This window comes from Raphanus sativus, chromosome 1 (genome assembly GCF_000801105.2).
Source record: "Raphanus sativus cultivar WK10039 chromosome 1, ASM80110v3, whole genome shotgun sequence".
In the NCBI taxonomy this organism is placed as follows: domain Eukaryota; kingdom Viridiplantae; phylum Streptophyta; class Magnoliopsida; order Brassicales; family Brassicaceae; genus Raphanus; species Raphanus sativus.
This window is the reverse complement of record NC_079511.1, coordinates 16,043,316-16,052,702: the sequence shown is the minus strand read 5'-3', so window position 1 is coordinate 16,052,702 and position 9,387 is coordinate 16,043,316. Positions and strand designations below refer to the sequence as shown.

Below are 9,387 nucleotides of genomic sequence, written 5' to 3'. Positions count from 1 at the left end.
GTAGTGGAGCTGCAACACCAACCAAACTTTGGTTCTTTAGAGCATGTTCCCTTAGGTTTTTTTTGAGGGCTGGCACCTGCATAAAATTTAAAGAATAAAACAATTAAAAAGATAATGGAGTATATTAATATTATTTTAGTGGTAATGATGCTAGAGAATTGGATGGAACGTAAGCTATATATGACATACATTCATGAAGACTAGCAAGACAAACTAGAACAATACAAAATAAAGCAACTTTGGATGCCGACATTGTAACTCTCCACTTTAAATAAATGTTTAGTGTGTTTTTTTTTGTAGGAAACCTTCGATTTGAACATGTACATATATATAATTCTTTGAAGACTATTTTTAGAATTATCCAGAAATACTGTTTTAATTTGATTGGTTGATTTTATTTTTTTCGATCCTAAAATATTTATGTCAAATTTTATTCAAAACATTTATTTTAGTTTTTTATACATTATGTCATCACCTAAAAAATCTATTATCAACGACCATATATATATGTAACGTTGAATAATTAAATATGTGGATAAAATACAACTAACAATAGATTAACTACCAATTTTAGCATTTACTAATTTCACATCAATACCATTAAACTGTAACATGTGTATATGTCCCTGAAAAATTGCCGTGTCATGATCCGTAGAATCTAAAATTAGATTTTTGGGTTACCCTTATTATCCTTATATCCTAAAATATTTACGTTACAAAGTCGTTTTAAATTATCATTTTATTTTTTCGTAGGATATACCACCACCTAAAAATACCAATTACAGATAGCCACATATATATTGCCACGTTGAAAGATTAAATATGTGGCCAAAATCAATTAGCAATGAATTAGCTACTAATTATTTATTCACTAATTTTTTTATAGATGGAAAAATATATCTTCGATTCTTAAAGGATTAATATGTATATATTATGCAAGTCTTGAATATGTTGATTGAAGTGAAATATTATTGTAGGTAATAATTGGCATAACATTTCTAGTTTACTGAAAGAGTATTTTTTTTTTTAAAAAAATTATGTATATAATAAAAACTAACTTCGAGACGGCTATCATAAGTTATAAAAATGATCTATCTTACGTAAAAATAACTTAATAAAATTAGTAGTAATAACTGTTAAAACCTCATTTTTAATTCGATAAGACAAACATTTGTCAATGATAAGCTTGTTCATATCAATAATATATTGTTTCCCATAAGATGCATAAACACCAAATTATGTCTTTTAAGTTATTCTACGATAAAAATTCTGCATGTAGAAATGGTCTAAATATGATATATTATTAGTTTACCAAAAATTCATTTTTGTCATTAACATAATTATAAATATTTTATGTAAAATAAGAAAAATATTTTTTGTCATGGTTTATATATTAATTAATTAAAACTTTGTCTTTTATCTTGTTCTTGTTTGATTATTTTATGTATATAAGATATGGATTATATAATAGAAATGTGTTTTAGATGTAAATGAGAAAACAATATGAAATTGCTCTGAATGGTTAACAATAATTACCGATATAGTTCATTGTGAGAAAATATTTTGATTATATTTATACAAAATTTATCATTTAATTTTTTATAAAGTTTTAGCGGGACCATATTTGAGAAGACCCACACTTTTATGAATTTTAATACAGTATATAATCATATAAAAATATCTTAAACTAGTCCAATCAGGGCGAGGTGAAAATTATTATTTACGTGATCTTAAATATTTTATGTAGTATTAATTTATACTATAGTTTAAAGTTAAATATTTTTATTTTATAGAATAGAACAAGTGTTAACAAATTTTAAATACAGTTAAATAGTCTTAAATGGGTTTATTCTCATTTTATGTAACATTTATAAAATTCTTAAATACAATTGAAGAAAGTCAGAAAATAACTATTTATTGAACTTTCAAAGAAATTCCAAAACATTTAGTACATAATACTAGCTGCTCCTCCTATGGAATAGGAATTATTATTTATTATTCAAATTTAAATTTATGAAGTATGCAAATATTTGGAACATATAATTATGGAAATTCTCTTCATAATTATTCAACGGCCCCAGATGCTAATAGATACAATGTTTGTCACATTCCGCTTTGGTGCTTCGGCATTGTGTAGTGGAGCTGCAACACCAACCAAACTTTGGTTCTTTAGAGCATGTTCCCTTAGGTTTTCTTTGAGGGCTGGCACCTGCATAAAATTTAAAGAATAAAACAATTAAAAAGATAATGGAGTATATTAATATTATTTTAGTGGTAATGATGCTAGAGATTTGGATGGAACGTAAGCTATATATGACATACATTCATGAAGACTAGCAAGACAAACTAGAACAATACAAAATAAAGCAACTTTGGATGCCGACATTGTAACTCTCCACTTTAAATAAATGTTTAGTGTGTTTTTTTTTTGTAGGAAACCTTCGATTTGAACATGTACATATATATAATTCTTTGAAGACTATTTTTAGAATTATCCAGAAATACTGTTTTAATTTGATTGGTTGATTTTATTTTTTTCTATCCTAATATATTTATGTCAAAATTTATTCAAAACATTTATTTTAGTTTTTTATACATTAGGTCATCACCTAAAAAAATCTATTATCAACGACCATATATATATGTAACGTTGAATAATTAAATATGTGGATAAAATACAACTAACAATAGATTAACTACCAATTTTAGCATTTACTAATTTCACATCAATACCATTAAACTGTAACATGTGTATATGTCCCTGAAAAATTGCGGCGTCATGATCCGTAGAATCTAAAATTAGATTTTTGGGTTACCCTTATTATCCTTACTAGTGGTATTCCGGCGCTACGCGCCGGGTTCGTATATTTTTTTTGAAATGAATTTATAATTTATTTTATGGTCTTAGAAATGAAAATGAAAATACGTTGAAAGAGTGATATTTTTCGTCCATTTGATAATTGTTAGCGATCGTAATGTATTACTTTGTTTTGAAATTGTTTAGTCCAAAGTGGAATATTATTAATGATTGTGACTAACTGATTCAGTAAAAATAAAATAAAAATTTGGAAGTCGTAAGAAAATTGATTTAGTTAGAATTTAAATATATTAGTTAATGAGTAAAAATATTTATATATTTTGTTTGAAAATTGGAACGAAAATCGAAAACAATATGTAAATGAAACTGAAAATTAGAACATAAAAAATCCTCTTGTAATAAATTGGAAGATTTTTTCTGTAAAATGTTTTTAGCATTTGTATGTATGGATGAATGAGAAGTAATACCTATTATGGTGGAAGCTTAAACTGAAATTCAATAGTAGAACTCAACTCACCTAGAATGTTTTTGATACTCATAACCTCTCACTGAAATATGTATGCCGAATTTGATGCCCATGATCAAGAAGACACCGAAGAAGTTGCTTATTCAGAAGACCACGGAATTATAAATCCAAGACATGTGGATGCATATTGTTAAAAAGACTTGCATTCATAAAAGAAATAACAACCACGACACTTGAGTTTTTTTATAGGGAAATAAAATTTGCATAGATAAAAGAAATGACAACAACCACGACACTTGAGTTTTTTTCCTCAAGGGAATAGACTTGAGCGAAGTTGAAAGATGCTAAAAGTTTAATTGATAAGGAGAAGACATGGTTGTTTAGGTTCTAACAGGGGTCTCATTCCTCACGTGCTTTCTTGGGAGCATTCTCTTCCAGATCAACTTGTTCTTTCACTGTTGGTAAATGTCCGGGAAGTGAACCATCAGGTGTAGTTGCTTGCTCTGCAACTTTGCAAGTGTTAGCATCTCTGACATCTGATCCTGGTGTCACAGCTCCGGGAAGCGCTGCTTGAGGGACCTTTACACCTTCCTGTTATGAACATAACAAAGACTGACCATTTATTTTTATAAAAAACTAATTACGTTAGGAGAAGTGAGCAACACTCACAGCAAAGTTGGCATAGGTGCAAGCTCTCATACCACAATCTGTGCAGCCTCAGAAGCTAGAACGTGGGTCAGTTTAGCCACCTCCATATCACAGCCAAGGAAAACCGCGGTGCCAGTGTTGTCTAACACAGAAAGTATCACCCGCTACCTGTTGAAAGGGAAATTATTTTTGGTTTTTCTTACAATACGCAGAAAGACAGAAATAAAAATTACTCACCTGAGTTCAGCCAGAGCATTAGTTTCATTGCATGCGACACATGTAAAGGAATATTCCTCTCGGATGAGTTTCTTTGAACACCCAATATAACACCAACCCAAAGAGTCAAACATACTAACACAAACATTTGCTTCCCTGAACATAAATCATGCTACAAAGTCAAATGGGGGATACGTTAGAGTAAAGGAAGTCAACATGAGATCGAAAGTTCTCAACATATTTAGTTCAGTTTGTCCTCGGGAAATTTTATATGAGACAGAATGACTGCACATAATTGGTGTTTTATTAGAAACTATTGTTGTCACAATAGTATTGTAACTAAACATGAATACCGAGAGAGGTATGTTCTATGAGATAATACTATACATCTGCTTTGAAATAAAATGAAACTAAACAGAAAGATCACCACTGGGGAATATGATCCGAATAACATCATCAAGGAAAAATAGACATCCTTAAAGTACCTTTCTAGACGCGAAGTGAGCATCACACGACACACGCTGTGTCTCCCCAGCAAACGGTTGTCTATTGTGTTACTAATTGAACAAAGCTCCCCCATTATGTCTGAGAAAATATTATATGGGACTATGTTAACTCACGCTTAAAATAAAAACTTTAATACTGAAATTGAAAATACATACCAGGGAGTTGTTTGCCCGTGTTTGCTAGCTCAAGTAACTGATCATATGGTCAGAATCGTGCTAGAATAAACTATTCTTCTGGATCGCGTTTGAGTTCCAGATCCCACCGGTTTTGTTGTTTATCGTCAAGCAATCAATACTCCATCTGTCCCATCTCTTCCTTCTGTGCTGGGTAAGTTTAAGCTTTGATCTAATATGCTATGTAACATATTGCTTGCATCAATTAGTTGTCGAAATTAACATCAATGTATCAGATTTTGAAGCAATCATCAAATTATGTGAGTCAGGCAAACCCAGACTAAAAGGGTTATCAAAGTGCAAGTGAACCACCTATTCCGAACCCAATACATATCTACCTTGAAATTATATAACAAAGTAATATTTTCAACCCGCAAAACTGACTTGAATGCTAATATACACATGCATCAACCTCTACCTATCCCAAAAGCCATTCTCCACAACTCAGACATCAAACCGAGTAATCACATACTCACAGAAGAAAGAAAAAAACAAACTTTTCATTTAAAACAAAATCTGAGATCCACTCAACATCATTTAAACAGCAAGAAACGAAAAGGGGATACAGAACCAGTGTGGGAAGAGAAATGGAGGCACCTGCTCATCTAGATCGAGTGTTGCATCCGAGAGAACCAAATTCACGCCAATGTTTTGATACTGCGTCTTCTTCATCCTCTCGTCGGATCGGGAAAAATGATTAGAAATCAGGACAAGGAATGGGCGGCCCGAACCCTAAAATTCTACATATTTTTCGATTCTCTCTCTCTTCAGAAATCAAAGTGTGGATTTATCAAGGGAAAAATCGAAATAAATGACGGATTTGAAGGAGTTATGAGGCGTTACGGACTTACGGGTAAGAAAAGGCGTTGCTTTTGTTGGTGAAACCTGGAAGATGAAGAGGCAGTCGTAAGAAGAAGAACGCAGAAGAAATCTGGAAATCTTTGTAAACTGAAAACGGTGAGCTACGCGCAGGACAATAATAGAACGCGTGACCTTCACAGCCGGCTCAGCGCGACGACACGTGGCGCGAAATGCCCACTCCTCCAGAGACGACGTGGCTGTGGGAGATGCCAGAAAAGTCTCCTTTATATATATAGATATCCTAAAATATTTACGTTACAAAGTCGTTTTAAATAATCATTTTATTTTTTTCGTAGGATATATCACCACCTAAAAATACCAATTATTGATAGCCACATACATATTGCCACGTTGAAAGATTAAATATGTGGCCAAAATCAATTAGCAATGAATTAGCTACTAATTATTTATTCACTAATTTTTTATAGATGGAAAAATATATCTTCGATTCTTAAAGGATTAATATGTATATATTATGCAAGTCTTGAATATGTTGATTGAAGTGAAATATTATTGTAGGTAATAACTGGCATAACATTTCTAGTTTACTGAAAGAGTATTTTTTAAAAACATTATGTATATAATAAAAAAACTAACTTCAGAGACGGCTATCATAAGTAATAAAAATGACCTATCTTACATAAAAATAACTTAATAAAATTAGTAGTAATAACTGTTAAAACCTCATTTTTAATTCGATAAGACAAACATTTGTCGATGATAAGCTTGTTCATATCAATAATATATTGTTTCCCATAAGATGCATAGACACCAAATTATGTCTTTTAAGTTATTCTACGATAAAAATTCTGCATGTAGAAATGGTGTAAATATGATATATTATTAGTTTACCAAAAATTCATTTTTGTCATTAACAAAGTTATAAATATTTTATGTAAAATAAGAAAAATAATTTTTGTCATGGTTTATATATTAATTAATTAAAACTTAGTCTTTTGTCTTGTTCTTGTTTGACTATTTTATGTATATAAGATATTGATTATATAATACAAATGTGTTTTAGATGTTAATGAGAAAACCATAAGAAATTGTTCTGAATGGTTAACAATAATTAGCGATATAGTTAATTGTGAAAAAATGTATTGATTATATTTATACAAAATTTATCATTTTATTTTTTATAAAATTTTAGTGGGACCAAATTTGAGAAGACCCACACCTTTATGGATTTTAATACAGTATATAATCATATAAAAATATTTTAAACTAGTCCAATCCGGGCGGGGTGAAAATTATTATTTACGTGATCTTAAAAATTTTATGTAGTATTAATTTATACTATAGTTTAAAGTTAAATATTTTTATTTTATACAATAGAACAAGTGTTAACAACATATAAATACAGTTAAATATTCTTAAATGGGTATATTCTCATTTTATGTACATTTATAAAATTCTTAAATACAATTGAAGAAAGTCAGAAAATAACTATTTTAATTGAACTTTCAAAGAAATTCCAAAACATTTAGTACATAATACTAGCTGCTCCTCCTGTGGAATAGGAATTATTATTTATTATTCAAATTTAAATTTATGAAGTATGAAAACATTTGGGACATATAATTATGGAAATTCTCTTCGGAAATATTCAACGGCCCCAGATGCTAATAGATACAATGTTTTTCACATTCCGCTTTGGTGCTTCGGCATTGTGTAGTGGAGCTGCAACACCAACCAAACTTTGGTGTTTTAGAGCATGTTCCCTTAGGTTTTTTTTTGAGGGCTGGCACCTGCATAAAATTTAAAGAATGAAAAAATTAAAAAGATAATGGAATATATTAATATTATTTTAATGGTAATGATGCTAGAGAATTGGATGGAACGTAAGCTATATATGACATACATTCATGAAGACTAGCAAGACAAACTAGAACAATACAAAATAAAGCAACTTTGGATGCCGACATGTGGACAACTAACAATAGATTAACTACCAATTTTAGCATTTACTAATTTCACATCAATACCATTAAACTGTAACATGTGTATATGTCCCTGAAAAATTGCCGCGTCATGATCCGTAGAATCTAAAATTAGATTTTTGGGTTACCCTTATTATCCTTATATCCTAAAATATTTACGTTACAAAGTCGTTTTAAATTCTAATTTTATTTTTTCGTAGGATATATCACCACCTAAAAATACCAATTACTCATAGCCACATATATATTGCCACGTTGAAAGATTGAATATGTGGCCAAAATCAATTAGCAATGAATTAGCTACTAATTATTTATTCACTAATTTTTTATAGATGGAAAAATATATCTTCGATTCTTAAAGGATTAATATGTATATATTATGCAAGTCTTGAATATGTTGATTGAAGTGAAATATTATTGTAGGTAATAATTGGCATAAAATTTCTAGTTTACTGAAAGAGTATTTTTTAAAAAATTATGTATCTAATAAAAACTAACTTCGAGACGGCTATCATAAGTTATAAAAATGACCTATCTTACGTAAAAATAACTTAATAAAATTAATAGTAATAACTGTTAAAACCTCATTTTTAATTCGATAAGACAAACATTTGTCAATGATAAGCTTGTTCATATCAATAATATATTGTTTCCCATAAGATGCATAAACACCAAATTATGTCTTTAGGTTATTCTACGATAAAAATTCTGTATGTAGAAATGGTGTAAATATGATATATTATTAGTTTACCAAAAACTCATTTTTGTCATTCACATAATTATAAATACTTTATGTAAAATAAGAAAACTAATTTTTGTCATGGTTTATATATTAATTAATTAAAACTGAGTCTTTTATCTTGTTCTTGTTTGATTATTTTATGTTTATAAGATATGGATTATATAATACAAATGTGTTTTAGATGTAAATGAGAAAACGATAAGAAATTGTTTTGAATGGTTAACAATAATTAGCGATATAGTTCATTCTGAAAAAATGTTTTGATTATATTTATACAAAATTTATCATTTAATTTTTTATAAAATTTTAGTGGGACCATATTTGAGAAGACCCACACTTTTATAGATTTTAATACAGTATATAATCATATAAAAATATTTTAAACTAGTCCAATTCGGGCGGGGTGAAAATTATTATTTATGTGATCTTAAATTTTTTATGTAGTGTTAATTTATACTATAGTTTAAAGTTACATATTTTATTTTATACAATAGATAAAGTGTTAACAACACTTAAATACAGTTAAATTGTCTTAAATGGGTATATTCTCATTTTATGTAACATTTATAAAATTCTTAAATACAATTGAAGAAAGTCAGAAAATAACTATTTATTGAACTTTCAAAGAAATTCCAAAACATTTAGTACATAATACTAGCTGCTCCTTCTGTGGAATAGGAATGATTATTTATTATTCAAATTTAAATTTATGAAGTATGAAAATATTTGGAACATATAATTATGGAAATTCTCTTCAGAAATATTCAACGGCCCCAGATGCTACCAGATACAATGTTTGTCACATTCCGCTTTGGTGCTTCGGCATTGTGTAGTGGAGCTGCAACACCAACCATACTTTGGTTCTTTAGAGCATGTTCCCTTAGGTTTTCTTTGAGGGCTGGCACCTGCATTAAATTTAAAGAATAAAACAATTAAAAAGATAATGGAGTATATTAATATTATTTTAATGGTAATGATGCTAGAGATTTGGATGGAACGTAAGCTATATATGA

At 29.2% G+C, this 9,387-nt stretch overlaps 1 long non-coding RNA gene across 6 annotated transcripts; it reads right to left on the bottom strand.

Moving 5' to 3' along the window:
* Positions 1–3,296: 3,296 nt before the first annotated feature.
* LOC108833346 (uncharacterized) lies at positions 3,297–5,923 on the bottom strand. Of its 6 annotated transcripts, none has more exons than XR_001946672.2 (5): positions 5,680–5,923; positions 4,811–5,593; positions 4,170–4,733; positions 3,954–4,100; positions 3,297–3,875 (listed from the first exon to the last, which is right to left on the bottom strand). It is a non-coding gene; the product is annotated as an uncharacterized LOC108833346 (long non-coding RNA). The 6 variants fall into 6 exon arrangements; XR_001946673.2 differs by having other exon boundaries at positions 4,811–5,568; XR_001946671.2 differs by having other exon boundaries at positions 3,304–3,875; positions 4,811–5,008; positions 5,426–5,923.
* Between the last annotated feature and the right edge of the window lie 3,464 nt (positions 5,924–9,387).